Here is a 14792-nt window from a genome sequence, read left to right as displayed (position 1 = left end):
CTTGTGGGCTTCAGCTTCAGCTGTAAGATGGGAGGTTAGATTAGATAATGTCTTGGATTCCTTCTAACTCTGAGCCTCGTCCACTGAAGTACACCATCTCCAGGAACTGAAGAAGTTTAAGAGTCAGCTCCCTTAGCAAGAAAAGAAACCTAGGACTTTGGAGAGGTTCTCATTTAGTCTTCCGTCCCTTTAAACTCGTGTGGATAGTTGGGTATTTTGCAGACAGCATGAGATTGTGCCAGAGTTGGCTGCTTTTATTCCCTTCTCTGGTGAATGCTGATCCCTGGGGAGTCTAGCCTGGGACCCTGGACAAACTGAACATGGGCTAGAAGCAGAGACAGATAGATCTTTGGCAGAAAGAGCAAATCTCTGTTCCTGGCAGCCCAGTCCTGGCCTTCCCCAGGTCTCACGGTGCTCGCGTCTCATTCACCCATCCTGGGCCTTGGCTCCAGGCCGCTTGGGGTCTCTGATCCAGTTTCTTCCCTTGAACTTCAGAATCAATGGGCACCCTCCCTCCCTCTTGATCCCTTGCCTGGCTTCTTACTGCTAAATCCATCTTGACTGTAGATTGTCTGAAAGGCTCTCTATCCCTTGAGCTGGTGAGATTTTAGAGCAGAATCCTGTGTTGTAAGAGTTACCTTATCATAAACATTGGAAGGAATAATAGAGGTGTATGTGTGTGTGCGTGTGTGTGTGTGTGTGTGTAGAAAGCGCCCTTGCCCTTTAAACCCTCCACCTTTAGGCCGGCATGCCCACTCTGGCCCAGCTCTTTCTGGGCAGGACCAGGGCCAAAAGACTGAAATGGCCAGAAGTTCGTTTTCAGGGAGACTAGATCTTTTCTGGAGTCCCTGTGTGGAGTAGACAGTTAATGTGCTTGGCAGCTAACCGAACGATTGGCAGTTCAGGTTCACCCAGAGGTGCCTCGGAAGACAGGCCTGACCATCTACTTCCAAAAAGTCAGCCATTGAAACTCTGGGGTGCAGTTCTAGTCTGACATACTTGCAGCTTATTATGTACCTTCAATAAATTATTATAAAAACAACGTTTGAAACCGTGGCTTTAGGATTAACAGCGTATTTCTCTGCACCAGAGAAATACTTTGCAAAGTCACAGTGAGCCTTCCTGCTGGCTACCGGGCAGATCTCTTCTGGGGCAAAACGAGGGCCGCTTTTTCCCGGCTGGAGCTGGTAGTGACTCCAGGGACACCTAGTGTGCTGGAGGGAGCCTGCATGTCAAGCAGATGCTCAGATGGCTGAAGGTGAGTGAGAGGTTGGCTTTGCAACATTCTGCTCCTCGCCGAGCCCCCGAGAGGGCGGCCTAATTTACGGAGTGTGCCTGCCTGTTTACCAGTTTCTTCTCATGGAGGCGTAAAGCCTGGCTTGGCCAGAACGGCCCCACTGGTCAGTTCATTCACTTTGAGGGACAGACTGCTGTCAGAGCAGAGAGCTGCACAGATGTAAATATTTAGGTCTGGTTAAACGGCATGTAGCTGTGTGCTCCTGGAGGGTACTGTTTCTCTAAGTGGGGAAGGAAAAGCACTTTTATTTCTGTGGAAAATTAAATGTCAGCTCTTTCTGTATGATTTACCGTTGTGTCCTTCGCTCTGGGGAAGTCCGCGGCGAGACAGAACAGAGTCACAGGCCTTTTCAGTGAGCAGTCAGCTCATACATTATGCACCATGTGGCTGCGTTCTTTGAAGCCCAAGGAGACAGGCGCGTCCCCCAGTGGAGGGCTTTGCTGGCCACGTGATTTCTTTTTTGGGCCCTGACTGCTCTCTGTGCTGAGTCTGAGAGACCGAGCCTAGCACTGTGGGTCTGTGGATGTCTTGCAGGTAACACGCTTTCTCCTGGGTGCTGTGCTTGCTCATGTCAGGGGAGGATGGATAAACTGGGGAAGCGGTGAGGGGTGGCCAGGGAGAGCTGAGGGCATGTTGTTTGGCCTCTTTAGGGGACTGTTCTACTTCATGCTTAATTTGTGAGGAGTTTAACTTGAGAAGCCTGGAAAATAAAGTAGAAGGTACATTTCCACAGTATTTGAAGCGGGAACAGACCCTAGCAGTAAGCTAGTTTCACGTCTTCGTTTTTCCAGCTGCAGGATGGAGGCCCAGAGGAGTCACGATTTGCAATGAGTTAGAGCAGCGCCTGTGTGAGAGCCCAGGGTTCAGTGCCTGGCGTGGGGCTGCTTCCCTGCCAGCAGGAAGGCTCACTGTGACTTTGCAAAGTATTTCTCTGGTGTAGAGAAATACTCTGTTAATCCTAAAGCCATGGTTTCAAACGTTGTTTTTATAATAATTTATTGAAGGTACATAATAAGCTGCAAAAAAAGAAAAAAAAAAAACCCTGATAGTTAAGGAAAAAAATGAAAACGCTCAATAAAAGCCATGTATTGATTATTAGATTCTAGTCGAAGAGACCCTGGGTGGTGCAGAAGGTTAATGTGCTCAGCTGTGAACCAAAAGGTTGGAGGTTCAAGTCCACTCAGAGGCACCTTGGAAGAAAGACCTGGTGATCTACTTCCACAACATCAGCCATTGGAAACCCAGTGGAGCACCGTTCTCCTCTGACCCACATGCGGTCACCATGAATCCTCGTTGACTCAGGCAACTAGATAGCAGAATCCCCAGAATCCAAGAACAGGACAAGGTGTGTGTTTTCCTTATGTGACTTGGAACTTGGGACTGGTTTGTGTCTTTCTCTGTCCGCCATCCCGGTCTCTCTCTATGTCCCCATTCCAAGGTCCCGTGTCTATGCATACTGCCCTCTGCCCAATCTTTTGGTACCTTCTGTCTTGTCTGCCATTGTGTTTTAGTCAGCCTGTCCCCTATCTCAGTCCCTCTGTCTCTCAGTTGCTTGTCTCCATCTCAGGCCCCTGTCTCCCATCTCAGTCCGCCTTCTGTCCCTCCATCTGACCCTCTGCCAAGGCATAGTCATGTGTCTCCCTGACCACTTGCTCCGTTTTTCTTTCTTCCCTCAGGCCAGCTTCCTCTGCCACTCCCACATGATCCAAACGACTGCCCCAGCCTTTCTCTTTACTTCCATCACCCACCAGAAACTAATTCCGTCTCATATCCCAATTTCATATTTCCCCGGGAGCCATCTCATCTGCCTGCTTCAGCTTTTCTCAGCACGCTGCGTGTCGCTGCCCCACTGAGGAGCTGGCTGCCATGGTGAGCCTACAGCCCTGGGCTAGTTCTGTGGCCAGGGCCTCAGGGGCTCTGGGTAAGGCAGCTGGCCCCTGCTAAACACTTACACATATGATCTCATTCTGCCCTCACGGCAGCCCGTGAGGTACACTGTAACATCCCCCGTACCAGTTGCTGTCAAGTCAGCCTTAAATCATGGCAACCCTGTGTGTCAGAGTACAACTGTGCTCCACGAGGTTTTCAGTGGCTGATTTTTGAGGAGTAGATTGCCAAAGACCTTTCTTTTGAGGTGCCTCTAGGTAGACTCGAACCTCCAATGTTTCAGTTAGCAGTTGAGCGTGTTAACCGTTTGTACCGCTCAGGGACTCCAGTGTTCCTCATAAACTCATTATTGTTGAGTCTATTCCAACTCCTAGTGACCCTGTAGGACAGGGTAGAATTGCCCCATAGGGTTTCCAAGGAGCGGCTGGTGGATTCGAACTGCTCATCTTTTGGTTAGCACCGAGCTCTTAACCACTACACCACTAGGCTCCAGCATTCCCCATAGAGATGTGGAAACTTTGGCCTAGAGCTCTTAAAGCTTTTTGCCCAGGGACCCACTGCTTGTAGGTGGCAGAGCTGAGATCCACCCTCCAAAGCCAGTACCCTACCATCCTCCTTTCTGATGCAGTGCTTATCTGAAGTTAATCAGTGAAATTTTGTAGCTCCTTAAAGCATTTCTAATAAGTCAGAATGCTCTGATGCTAAGTAGAACCCAGCTGTCTTTTTCACACACTTTGAAAGCACCTAGACTATCAATGTAGGCTTGATATTGTTAACAGAATTATCTTAAAACCTCGATCAAGACCCAGCATAGTATCTACTAACATTTTCATGTGCTTGGGGTTTGAGGAGGATTTTTTGCAAATAGGTTAAATCCTTGTATAAACATCAAAGTAATGTTTGAACATCGCTAACTGGCTTGGGGGACTTATTAAGTTCCCCTTACCCTCCATATTTGAAGAAAATGTGAAGTTCTGGCACAAAACAAATTTTGATTAATCAGTTGTGATGAATCATGGACTTGTATTTCCATACACCCTGGCATCAGTGATGATTCTGTATGGAGACAAGAGTTGTTTGCTTATTTGACAGGGAGGTGATTGTTTCTGCATTGCCCTCCTCACCGAACAAAGATTATAAGTACTTGCTGCATTCCGTGAAATTTGCTGTGATGAACTCTAAGAACTAAGAAATGCAGGGTGGAAGTAGGCTTAGTGGCGAGCAATCTTCCATATCCATTCCCTGTATCCTTATTAAGATGCCTTGATGTCCTGCCACAGGGGCCTTACCAGGTACTGCGTGAGCTTTGCACAAAAGCTGCTAATCCCTCAGCAGCTCGTTCTGTCTCCATCTGGCAGCTTCGCACACTCACAGCAGAGAGCGTGCAGGGAGTGGCCTTGGCTGGGCGGGACCTGGAGGCCTGGCAGGGAGTGGCCGTGTAACTGAGACCCGAATACTGTGCCCATTCTGACTCACATGCTGTCTGTCCCTGCTGGCTTCTAAAGGAAGGGAGATAAAATCAAAAAACCAAACCTGATTCTGACTCATAACGACCCTATAGGACAGAGTACAACTGCCCCATAGGGCTTCCAAGAAGTGCCTGGTGGATTCAAACTGCTGACCTTTAGGTTAGCAGCCGTAGCTCTTAACCACTATGCCACCCACCACGGTTTCAAAGGAAGGGGCACAGGGAAGGATAATTAAACTAGAGGGCTTACCTTGCTGAAGAGCTCTTTCTTCTTAATCAAATGAGTGATTTGGGTTTATTGCAAGCATCCAGGGGCTTCCCTTTTTAGATTGGTGAATTCCATCATGCAGACGGCACCATGACTTTGGCCTGGAATCACACTTCCACACGTGGCCGGAGCCAACATTTGACTGACTGGCCAGCTGGCTAGAGCTTGCCCAGTGCACTCTTGACATTTGTCCCATTCCTGGCTCTGAAATGCCCTCAGAGCAGGAACCAGCTCCAGGGGGAGGGCCTAGCCAGTTCTACTTTGTCCTATAGGGTTAGATCTATTGCAGACATCGTCATTTAATTCTTGCTGCCCTCCTGTGAAGCATATATTTGGCATTTACCATCTACAGTTCACAGACAAGAAAAACGAGGCTCAGAGAGGTTACATAACTTCCTTGAGGTCACACAGTGTGTAAGTGCAGAGCCAGCTTTCAGACTGTCCGAGTACGGGCTCTTTGTTCAGTACCACATAGTCCTTTCTCTCTTTTGCGGAAAAATAGACGTCTCTAGCTTTTGTGTTGTGGAAAACCTGGGAATCATTGAGCAGTGAACTAAGTATAGAAGACCACTGTCACCTATGATTGACCTCTGTTGTTTCTAACCTACAAAGACCCGTGTTCCAAAAATTCTTTTTGTCTGTTGTTAGGTACTGTCGAGTTGGCTCCAACTCATAGTGACCTTACGTACAACACAGAACAAAACACTGCCCGGTCCTGCGCCATCTTCACAATCGTTGTTGCTACGCTTGAGCCCATTGTTGCAGCCACTGTCTTAGTCCATCTCATTGAGAGTCTTCCTCTCTTTTGCTGACCCTCTGCTTTGCCAAGCATAACGTCCTTCTCCAGGGACTGATCCCTCCTGATAACATGTCCAAAGTACTTGCGATGAAGTCTCGCCATCCTCACTTCTAAGGAGCATTCCAGCTGTACTTCCTCCAAGACAGATTCATGTGTTCTTATGACGGTCCACAGTATATTCAGTATTCTTTCCCAACACTAATTCAAGTGCATCAATTTTTCTTCCGTCTTCCCTTATTCATTGTCCAGCTTTCGTATGCATATGGGGCAATTGAAAATACTGTGGCTTGGGTCAGGCCCACCTTAGTCCTCAGAGTGACATCTTTGCTTCTTAACACTTTAAAAGGTCTTTTGCAGCCGCTTTGCCCAGTGCAATAGGTCATTTGATTTCTTGACTGCTGCTTCCATGGGTGTTGATTGTGGATCCAAGTAAAATGAAATCCTTGACAACTTCATTGTTTTCTCCATTTATCATGATGTTGCCTATTGGTCTACTTACTGGAAAGTAGAAGACACACCCCTGAAGCAGTAATGTTCTGAATGCTGCTTTGGCTTCTGGGGCAATTCATAAAGCCCTCATAACCCACAGTGTTCTGGAAGAGTCCTGGTGGCTCTGATTTCTTGGAGCACTCAGTCCGTAGTGGAACATATAGGTGAGGTTGTATGGATATGCAAGAGCTGGAGCTACCGAGAGGAAGAAAACAGGAGAGGCAGAAGCTCTCGGGTCTGTGGGTTGGAACTGGGGCTCAGGGGCATGGAGGCAGCATTTGGGGCTGCAGCAGCACCGAAGACTGACCAGGAATATAGGGTCATACAGGGCTCGCTTAGGTGGGCTCGTTACAGAGAGAGCACCGCTAAGAGGAATGGGGCCACTGGTTTTTTTTTAAGTCAAGTATTTGTCGGTTGGTAACTGCCTGTGCTTAATTAGACTAATTATCTCTGATACAAATGGGCTTCAGTTAAAGAGCTTGGATGTAATTTGCTATAATTTTCCAGAAATAAGAAGCTTTTTTCTTCCCATAAAAGCCAGAGTAAATTTCTCACAGGTAATAGAGATTATTATGTAGTTATTTACTTTTCTGTTCATTTTATCAAAAAAAAACAAACAAACAAACTCATTGCTGCGGAATTGATTCCGACTCACAGCGACCCTATAGGATAGAGTAGAACTGTCCTGTGGGGTTTCCAAGGAGTGGCTGGTGGATTCGAACTGCCAACCTTTTGGTTAGCAGCCAAGCTCTTAACCAGTGCGCCACCAGGGCTCCCATTTTATCAAAAGTCGTGTAATTTCCAGTCTAGGTGGAGAGGAAGATGGTGCTGTTCTGAGCTAGTTTAATGAGTCAGACAACAGATGACTGTGTGCTTCCATACTGAAAGGGGTCGGTGTCCTTACCTCTTTGTATCCTGTAGTTGTGTGCCATCGAGTTGATTCTGACTCCTAGTGACCTTGTAGGACCGGGGGTCTTTTCTCCCTCACAGCAGCTGTTGAGTTTGAACTGTTGACCTTTTGGTTAGCAGACAAGTGCTTAACCATTGCGCCATTAGGGCTCCTTCTTCTTGCCCTAAGCCTTGTACTCCTTAAAGTTTGGTGGGATGGTGTTAGATGAACTAAATCTCATGTCTCACTTTTTAAGTTGTAACACTCTTAACCTAGCAGTAGGGAAACAGTAGTTTCAGAGGTGGAAGAGGAGGAGAGAGAACACGTCTCTGGTTGATTAGAGGTGGGCGGCAGGGAAGTGTGTCAGCTCTTAGGTTGTTGTCCTTCCGCAACTGTCATTAGATCATGTTCCCATGTTACTGCTGTGCCTTGAAAATGTATAACTATCAATTATCTTTAACTATTTAGATCTATTAATTTAATAGTAATTGGTAGGTAGTATCACCTATTAGAACTTTCTACATGATTGAGTATACCTTCAGCTAATAGAATACACTTTTTCCTCTTAGGAACATCAGGCACAAATGAAATAATCATAAATATAATGTAAGTATATCATATATTCATATAATCATAAATAGAAGGAATCTCAGAAGAAATACATGCTGTTATGGCATTTCTGCCTTTCTAAAGACTTGATCTGAGATTTTCTGATTCTTTAGCATGAAACTCATGGGAATTAGTAAATGAAATCTGTCTTTCCCGTAATCCGTCAAACATTTCATTTTCCTCGAGGGGGGGGGGTGGTCATGTTGTAACACCAACTGGTGTTTCTTCGTGATCTTTAGTTTAGTTTTGTTTTTATTAACTATAGGATTTTGTTTTCGTTTAACAGCTCAACTATTGAGATATAAGTGGCATACAATGAAATGTACGTATTGAAAGTATATGATTTGATAAGTTTTGACATACGTACATACCCGTAAAATTATTGGTCAAAATCACGAACATATCCGTCCTCCTCAGAAGTTGTCTCTTGCCCGTTTTTAGTTGCTCCGTCCCACACTGTGCTGTCCCGCCAGGTAATCATCATCTACTTTGGTCACTTCTGTTGGCATTTTCTAGAGTTGTATATAATGGAATCATACAGTGTACCATCTTTTTTTTAATTTTTTTTGTCTGACTTTTACTCAGCATAATTATTTTGAGATTTACTCATATTGTTGTGTATATCAACCATTCACTCCTTTTTATTGCTGAGTAAGATTCTGTTGTATGGATATCCAAACCAAACCCGTTGATCCCGACTCATAGTGACCCAACAGGACAGAGTAGAACTGCTCCTTAGGGTTTCCAAAGAATGGCTGGTAGATTCAAACTGCTGACCTTTTGGTTAGCAGCTGTGGTTCTCAACCATTATACACCAAGGGCTCCATCTTGTATAGATACAGGACAATTTATTTATCTGTTCATGCACTAGTGGGCATTTGGGTTGCTTCAGTTTTGGGCTCCTTCAGGCTGCTGTGAACATTCATGCACAAGTGTTGGTATGAATGTTTGCTTTCTTTTCTCTGGAGTAAATATCTAGGAGTGGAATGGCTAGATCACAGGATAGGTATATGTTTCAACTTTTAAAGAAAACGTAAATGGTTGTCCACAACGGCTGTGCCATTTTGCATTGCCACCAGCGGCGTGTGAGAGTTCCAGTTACTCTACATCCTTAGCAACACTGTGGTCAGCCTTTCGCGTTTTCGACTTTTAATAGGCACGTGATAGTGTCTCATTGTGGCTTTAATTTGCATTTCCCTAATGACTAATGAAAATGAACATCTTCTGTGCTTATTTACCATGTGTATATCTTATTGGGTAAGATGTCTGTTCAAGTCTTTTGCCCATTTAAAAAAATTGAGATGTTTGTTTTCTTATTGAGTTTTGAGAGTTCTTTATATATTCTGGATATAAAGTCCTTTAAGTTAGATAATGCTTTTATATGCTTTACAAATATTTTCTCCCAGTCTGTGACTTATCTTTTTACCCAGTGTGTTTGGAAGAACAGATTTTTTTTTTTTTTAATTTTGATGATAGGCTTGCCATTTAAAAAGACATGATTTCATTCACAGTATCAAAAGGACTTCAAAACCTTTAGCCACACTGCCACTTCCAGCCAACATGGAGTAAGTAGTGGGGACCACATTTACCCTCCCACCTGAAATTAAAAAGCAAAGCAGAATACCCAGCCAAATATATGAAATAATGGTTTTCAAGACTCTAAGTATCAGGGAACAAAGGACAGTGACCCCTGAGATATGGGCGACTGTGATAGAGTAGAACTGCCCCATAGGATTTTCTAGACTGTAATCTTTATGGAAGCAGATCACCAGGTCTTTCTTCTGCAGAGCCTCTGGGTGGATTTGAACCACCAGTCTTTCAGTTAGCAGCCGAGTGCTTAACCGTTTGGCCTCCAGGCCTGCTTGGGACACAGCATAAACAAGATACAATTCCTGTACTTGTGGATCTTACACCCTGGTAGAGGAGACACACAATCAGCCAGTATTTGTTAGGTGAACATAAGTGCTGTGAAGAAAAGTAAAGCAGATAATATAGAGTGACGAGGAGGTGAGGGTACTGCGCTATATCCCATGATCGGGGAAGGAGCTTTTGAGGTAGAGCTATTTGAGCAGAGACCTGAGTGAAGTGTGTGTGTGGGAGGGTACAGGGAGCAAAGTGGTAGGAGTGTGCTTTGTAAGTAGCTGGTGAAGCTAGGACAGGATGGACAGTGAGAGGGGCAGGCGGCATCGTCCTAGGAACGGGTCACACAGAACCTGTGGGGGCTTGTGAGGACCAGCTTTTGTTCTGAGGGTCCTGAGCAGAGGAGTAGCATGATCCGGCCTACGTTATGAAAGGAGCCCTCTGGCTGTGGTGTGGGGAAATGAGTGCTGGCGGAAGAAGTAGGGAGAGCAGAGACCCTGCAGTAGTCCAGAGTGCATGGTGCCATGGACTCGGGGGCTGAGCCAAGGGGTCAGATTCTGGGTGTGTTTGAAAGTAGAGCCAACAGGACGTACTGGTGCATTTGATGTGGCGTGTGAGAGGAAGAAAGGAGTTAAAGTGGCTCTACTTTTTGAACTTAAGAAAAGGTTTAAACACAGAAGAAAACATTCTTTGATGGTTACTAGGGTGGGGAGGGAGGGAGAGGGTTATTCTCTAACTAGATAGTAGATAAGAATTATCTTAGGTGAAGGGAAGGACAGCACACACTACAGGGGAAGTCAGCACAACTGGACTAAACCAGAGCTAAGAAGTTTCCTGAATACAATCAAACACTTTGAGGGACAGAGTAGCAGGGCCAGGAGCCTGGGGACCATGGTTTCAGGGGACATCTAGGTCAATTGGCATAACAAAGCTTATTAAGAAAATGTTCTGCATCCTACTTTGGTGAGTGGTGTCTGGGGTCTTAAAAGCTAGTGAGTGGCCATCTAAGATGCATCAGTTGGTCCCAACCCACCTGGAGTAAAGGAGAATGAAGAACACCAAAGACACAAGGTAAGTATTAGCCCAGAAGACAGAAAGAGACACATAAACCAGAGACCTGAGACCAGAAGAACTAGATGGTGCCTGGCTACCGCCAATGACCGCCCTGACAGGGAACACAGCAGAGAGTCCCTGATGGAGCAGGAGAAAGGTGGGGTACAGAACTCAAATTCTAGTAAAAAGACCAGACTTAGTGGTCTGACTGAGACTGGAGGAACCCCAGAAAGCATGGCCCCTGGGCTCTCTGTCAACCCAGAACTGAAACCATTCCTAAGGCCAACTCTTCAGACAAAGATTAGACTGGACTATGGGACATAAAATGATACTCATGAAGAATGTGCTTCTTAGCTCAGGTAGATACATGAGAGTAAATGGGCAGCTCCTGTCCAGAGGTGAGATGAGAAGGCAGAGAGGGTCAGGAGCTGGTTGAATGGACATGGGAAATAAGGGGTGGAAAGGAGGAGTGTGCTATCACAGTATAGGGAGGGCAACTAGGGTCACATAACAATGTATGTATAACTTTTGTATGAGAGACTGACTTGAATTGTAAACTTTCACTTAAAGTACAACAATAAAATTAAAAAAAAAAAAAAGACTCTACTTTTTTTTCCTCCAAAGTAACCAGAAGAATGGACATTTTTACTGATGGGGGAAGCCTAGGAAAGAAGTAACTTTTCAGGGTTGGGGACCAGGTGGGAATCCAGCATTTGATTTGGGACCTGTCAGTCTCAATGTGGTGATGCCAAGGAGGCAGTCATATGTAGGTCTGAACTTCAGGGAGGAGGTGAACGGAGGCCATGGCAAGGCAAGTGACTGAGATGGGGGTTCACTGAGGGTTACTGGTGGTTTCCACATGGACTCCCAGAAGTGACTTTTCCAGGTTATCGTCCTTTCCTGATGAGGCTGCCCACACTTGGCCATCCCATACATTTTTCCTGGCCTGTCCTTTGCTTTGTCTGTCTACCTTTAGACTTCAGATGGGAAGTCAGCTGTGCCTGCTTGAGGGTGGAAGTATAATTGAAATATAATTTGTTCCTGTTTACAGTTACAACTTTTAAGTGGTTAGGAGAGGCTAAAGAGTGCTGGGCTTTGATTGTTCATGCAATTCTGTACTTTTTAGGAAGCATTGTAGATGCTGTTTATTTGTTTGAAATGGCCTCACATCTCGTCTGGGTCTTCTGTGAATGACGCTTGGGTCAGGGGAGTGGATAAAGGAAACCTCATGTTGGGAGAGGATCCCAGCTGGAATATGTTTCCCTGTAGCGTTTGTTTATGTGCAGTGGGGATATTATTCTTTTGCAAAATCAGAAAGCTGAACCATCTCAAGGTTCCCTTCAGCCATCCAGCCCTGCATATGTGTTTCTGGCTCTCAGTCTGCGGGTTTCCTCTTGTCTCCTGGGACCCTTCTGGGCTTCTCGCCCGTACTACCCACCCAACCCTAACATTTACTCCTCCTCCTTCCTTTCTTCCCAGAGAAAAATAAATTTACAGACGTTCTTGTCATCTTTCTTGTTAGGAGACAAGAAGCTAGTACTGTATGGTTTCTGACCACCCTTAAGGACCTCAAGTGTCTCCCTTACCAAAAACCAGGCCCATTGCTGTTGAGTTGATTCCGACTCATAGCGACCCTATAGGACAGAGTAGAACTGCCCCATAGGGTGTCCAAGGAGTAGCTGGTGGATTCAAACTGTTGACCTTTTGGTTAGCAGCCATAGCTTTTAATCACTGCTCCACCAAGGCTCCATGGCTCCCTTAGTACTTCAAAATCTGGTTTAAAAAAAAAAAAAATGTACTGTCAAGTCAGTTCTGGCTCAGGGCAACCCCATATGTAGAACTGTGCTCCATAGGGTTTTCAATGGCTGATTTTTTCAGAACTAGATCTCCAGGCCTTTCTTCTGAAGCACCTCTGAGTGGACTGAAACCTCCAGCCTTTCGGTCAGCAGATGAGCACGTTAACCCCGTTCACACCACCCAGTGCCTTCTCAAAATCACGTCGATTTTTATAAGACTGCTGAGCCTTTGTTTCAAGTTTCAGTTTAGGTATTACAGAGTCCTCTTTAATTTTAGTGGGAAGGAAAATGAGTGTTACAGGACAGAGTTCTTCTCTGAGCCTGGAACCGTCTTCCGGTAAGAGGTAGGTGACAGGCTATCAAAATAGAGAGGAACCTTTTGAACGCGCTTCAGTCCACCAGCGTGGGCTTTTTCTAATCCTGAATTGCATCTGGGGGAAGGGAGGGCCAAGATAGGTTTGGGCTATACACCCCACCCCACTCACTTTGATCTGTGAAGCGTGTCTGATCCTCCGCCAAGTCTGCTGGAACTTTATCCAGAACAGGAAGAAGGGAAATATTTTTCCTTTCTTGGGTGGATTTGTATTTATATAAACCCTTAGCAATGAGAGCGGAGCCAAGGGCAGGCACCTGCGTCTGGGGAGGTGCGTTGGGGTGAGTGAATGGTGGGAAGAAGCATGGACAGTCTATCTTGAGTCAGCTTTGAGACTGGCAGTGCCAGACCTATTGCAGGTCAGTGGGGAGAGGTGTTAGTACTCAGACACATTTTCCTGTGAACATACATGTATGGTCATTATGGTGGTGCAGATGGTTAAGTACTCGGCTATTAGCAGGAAGGTTGACGGTTCGAATCCACCCACAGGTGCCTTGGAAGACAGGCCTAGCATTCTGCTTCTGAAAGTTCACAGCCTTGAAAACCCTACGGGGCAATTCTGCTGTGCGCACTTGGGATCACCATGAGTCAGAATCGACTCAGTGGCAACTAACAGCAGCAACAACAGGGCCGTTATATAGAGCAACATGGGGCAGAGCCAGCAGCTAATCATTTAACTGCAGATCATAACACCAGTTAGATTGTACATATATAAGATTGTTGGTATTGTTGTAGTCAGGTTCATTCCAACTCATGGTGACCCCACGTGTTGCAAGTAGAACTGCTCCATAGTGTTTTCTTGAATACAATCTTAATGCAAGTAGATTGCCAGGCCTTTATTCTGCAGAGCTGCTGAGTGGGTTCAACCTCCCGACCTTTAGATTAGCAACTGATCAAAAACCATTTGCACCGCCAGGGTTCCCTATGTGTAAGATGGGTTCATTTTGTTTTTGTTGTTGTTACTAAGAGAATAGGCTTGTGGAAGGCCTCAGCTGTTGTCTTTAACCTCAGAAGATTTGAGATGTCTTTTTTCTCTGAACAACTTTAGCTTCTCGCATTGTGTTCTGCTGTTGATTTATTTGCATGAATTTGTCTAAACCTTTTTTGGACTGGCCCGAGCCACTTCTTGTGGGTGTTAAGTTCTTTAAGTGTGCTTGTCCCCAGTGCGAAGGAGCCCTGGAGGCGCAGTGGTTAAAGTGATTGACTGCTAACCAAAAGGTCGGCAGTTCAAAACCAGCAGTGGCTCCTCAGGAGAAAGATGTGGCGGTCTGCTTCCGTAGAGATTTACAGCCTTGGGAACCCTATAGGGTCACTATGAGTCCGAATCGACTCAGTAGCAGAGGTTTGGGTTTAGGTTTGGGTCATCAGTGTGAATGCTTTCTTGTCGTAAAACCACCTCATTTAAGTTTCTCCTTTTTCTAGCCTATTTTTAGACATTCCAGAGAAGTACTAAACAGAATCTAGAAAAGGAACTATGTGTATTGTAGCAATTTGTATATTATCTGGACTAATCCGGGACTGATGAAGATGCTGATAATGGCAAGTTTTGAGAGCTTTGATATAAAACCACCTTGTATTTTGCTATTGTCTACTCTCTTAGAACAAAAAGGAGCGCCTTCCCTGGTAGGTGACTCAGCTTCCTGCAGCTTCCCTGGAGTTACTTCTATGCGTTAATGACTGATGCATGAGCCGGGTTTACCTGCTGTCCTGGGATGTTTACTCTTGTCCCCAGGAATACTTATTTTGTCTGTTGGAGCTTCATGCTTTCAAGTGGATCCATCGGAAGGCTACCTAGCATCTCTGCCCAGTGCTGTAATAACAGACTCGGGAAGGAAACTTCCCAAGGACTGTGGGAGATTCTGAGACCTCCAAGCTTTCGGAACAGTGGGGAGTCAGAGGAAGAGAGCTGGGGAGAAGCGAGGCTGTTGCTTTACTGCAGGTGATAGAAATAGAGTGCGCTGTGAGGAAGGGAATTCACATCACTCAGTGTGGGGCAGAGGACGA

At 45.7% G+C, this 14792-nt stretch overlaps 1 protein-coding gene and 1 long non-coding RNA gene across 4 annotated transcripts in view; both read left to right on the top strand.

Annotated features, from left to right (window-relative positions):
• The window catches only part of LOC111821705 (uncharacterized), a 24485-nt gene extending 9699 nt beyond the window's left edge, over positions 1–14786 (top strand). Inside the window, exons 2-4 of the long non-coding RNA XR_002825052.1 lie at positions 7667–7703; positions 7993–8179; positions 14211–14786. This is a non-coding gene — a long non-coding RNA (uncharacterized LOC111821705). The remainder of the gene's footprint in view (positions 1–7666; positions 7704–7992; positions 8180–14210) is intronic.
• MFHAS1 (multifunctional ROCO family signaling regulator 1) overlaps positions 1–14792 on the top strand; it is a 105301-nt gene that overhangs the window by 66079 nt on the left and 24430 nt on the right. The window lies entirely within an intron of this gene.

The sequence above is a fragment of the Trichechus manatus genome, unplaced genomic scaffold (genome assembly GCF_000243295.1).
Source record: "Trichechus manatus latirostris isolate Lorelei unplaced genomic scaffold, TriManLat1.0 scaffold00099, whole genome shotgun sequence".
NCBI lineage: Eukaryota > Metazoa > Chordata > Mammalia > Sirenia > Trichechidae > Trichechus > Trichechus manatus.
Note: the sequence above shows the minus strand (reverse complement) of the source record. Positions and strands in the feature narration are given on the sequence as shown.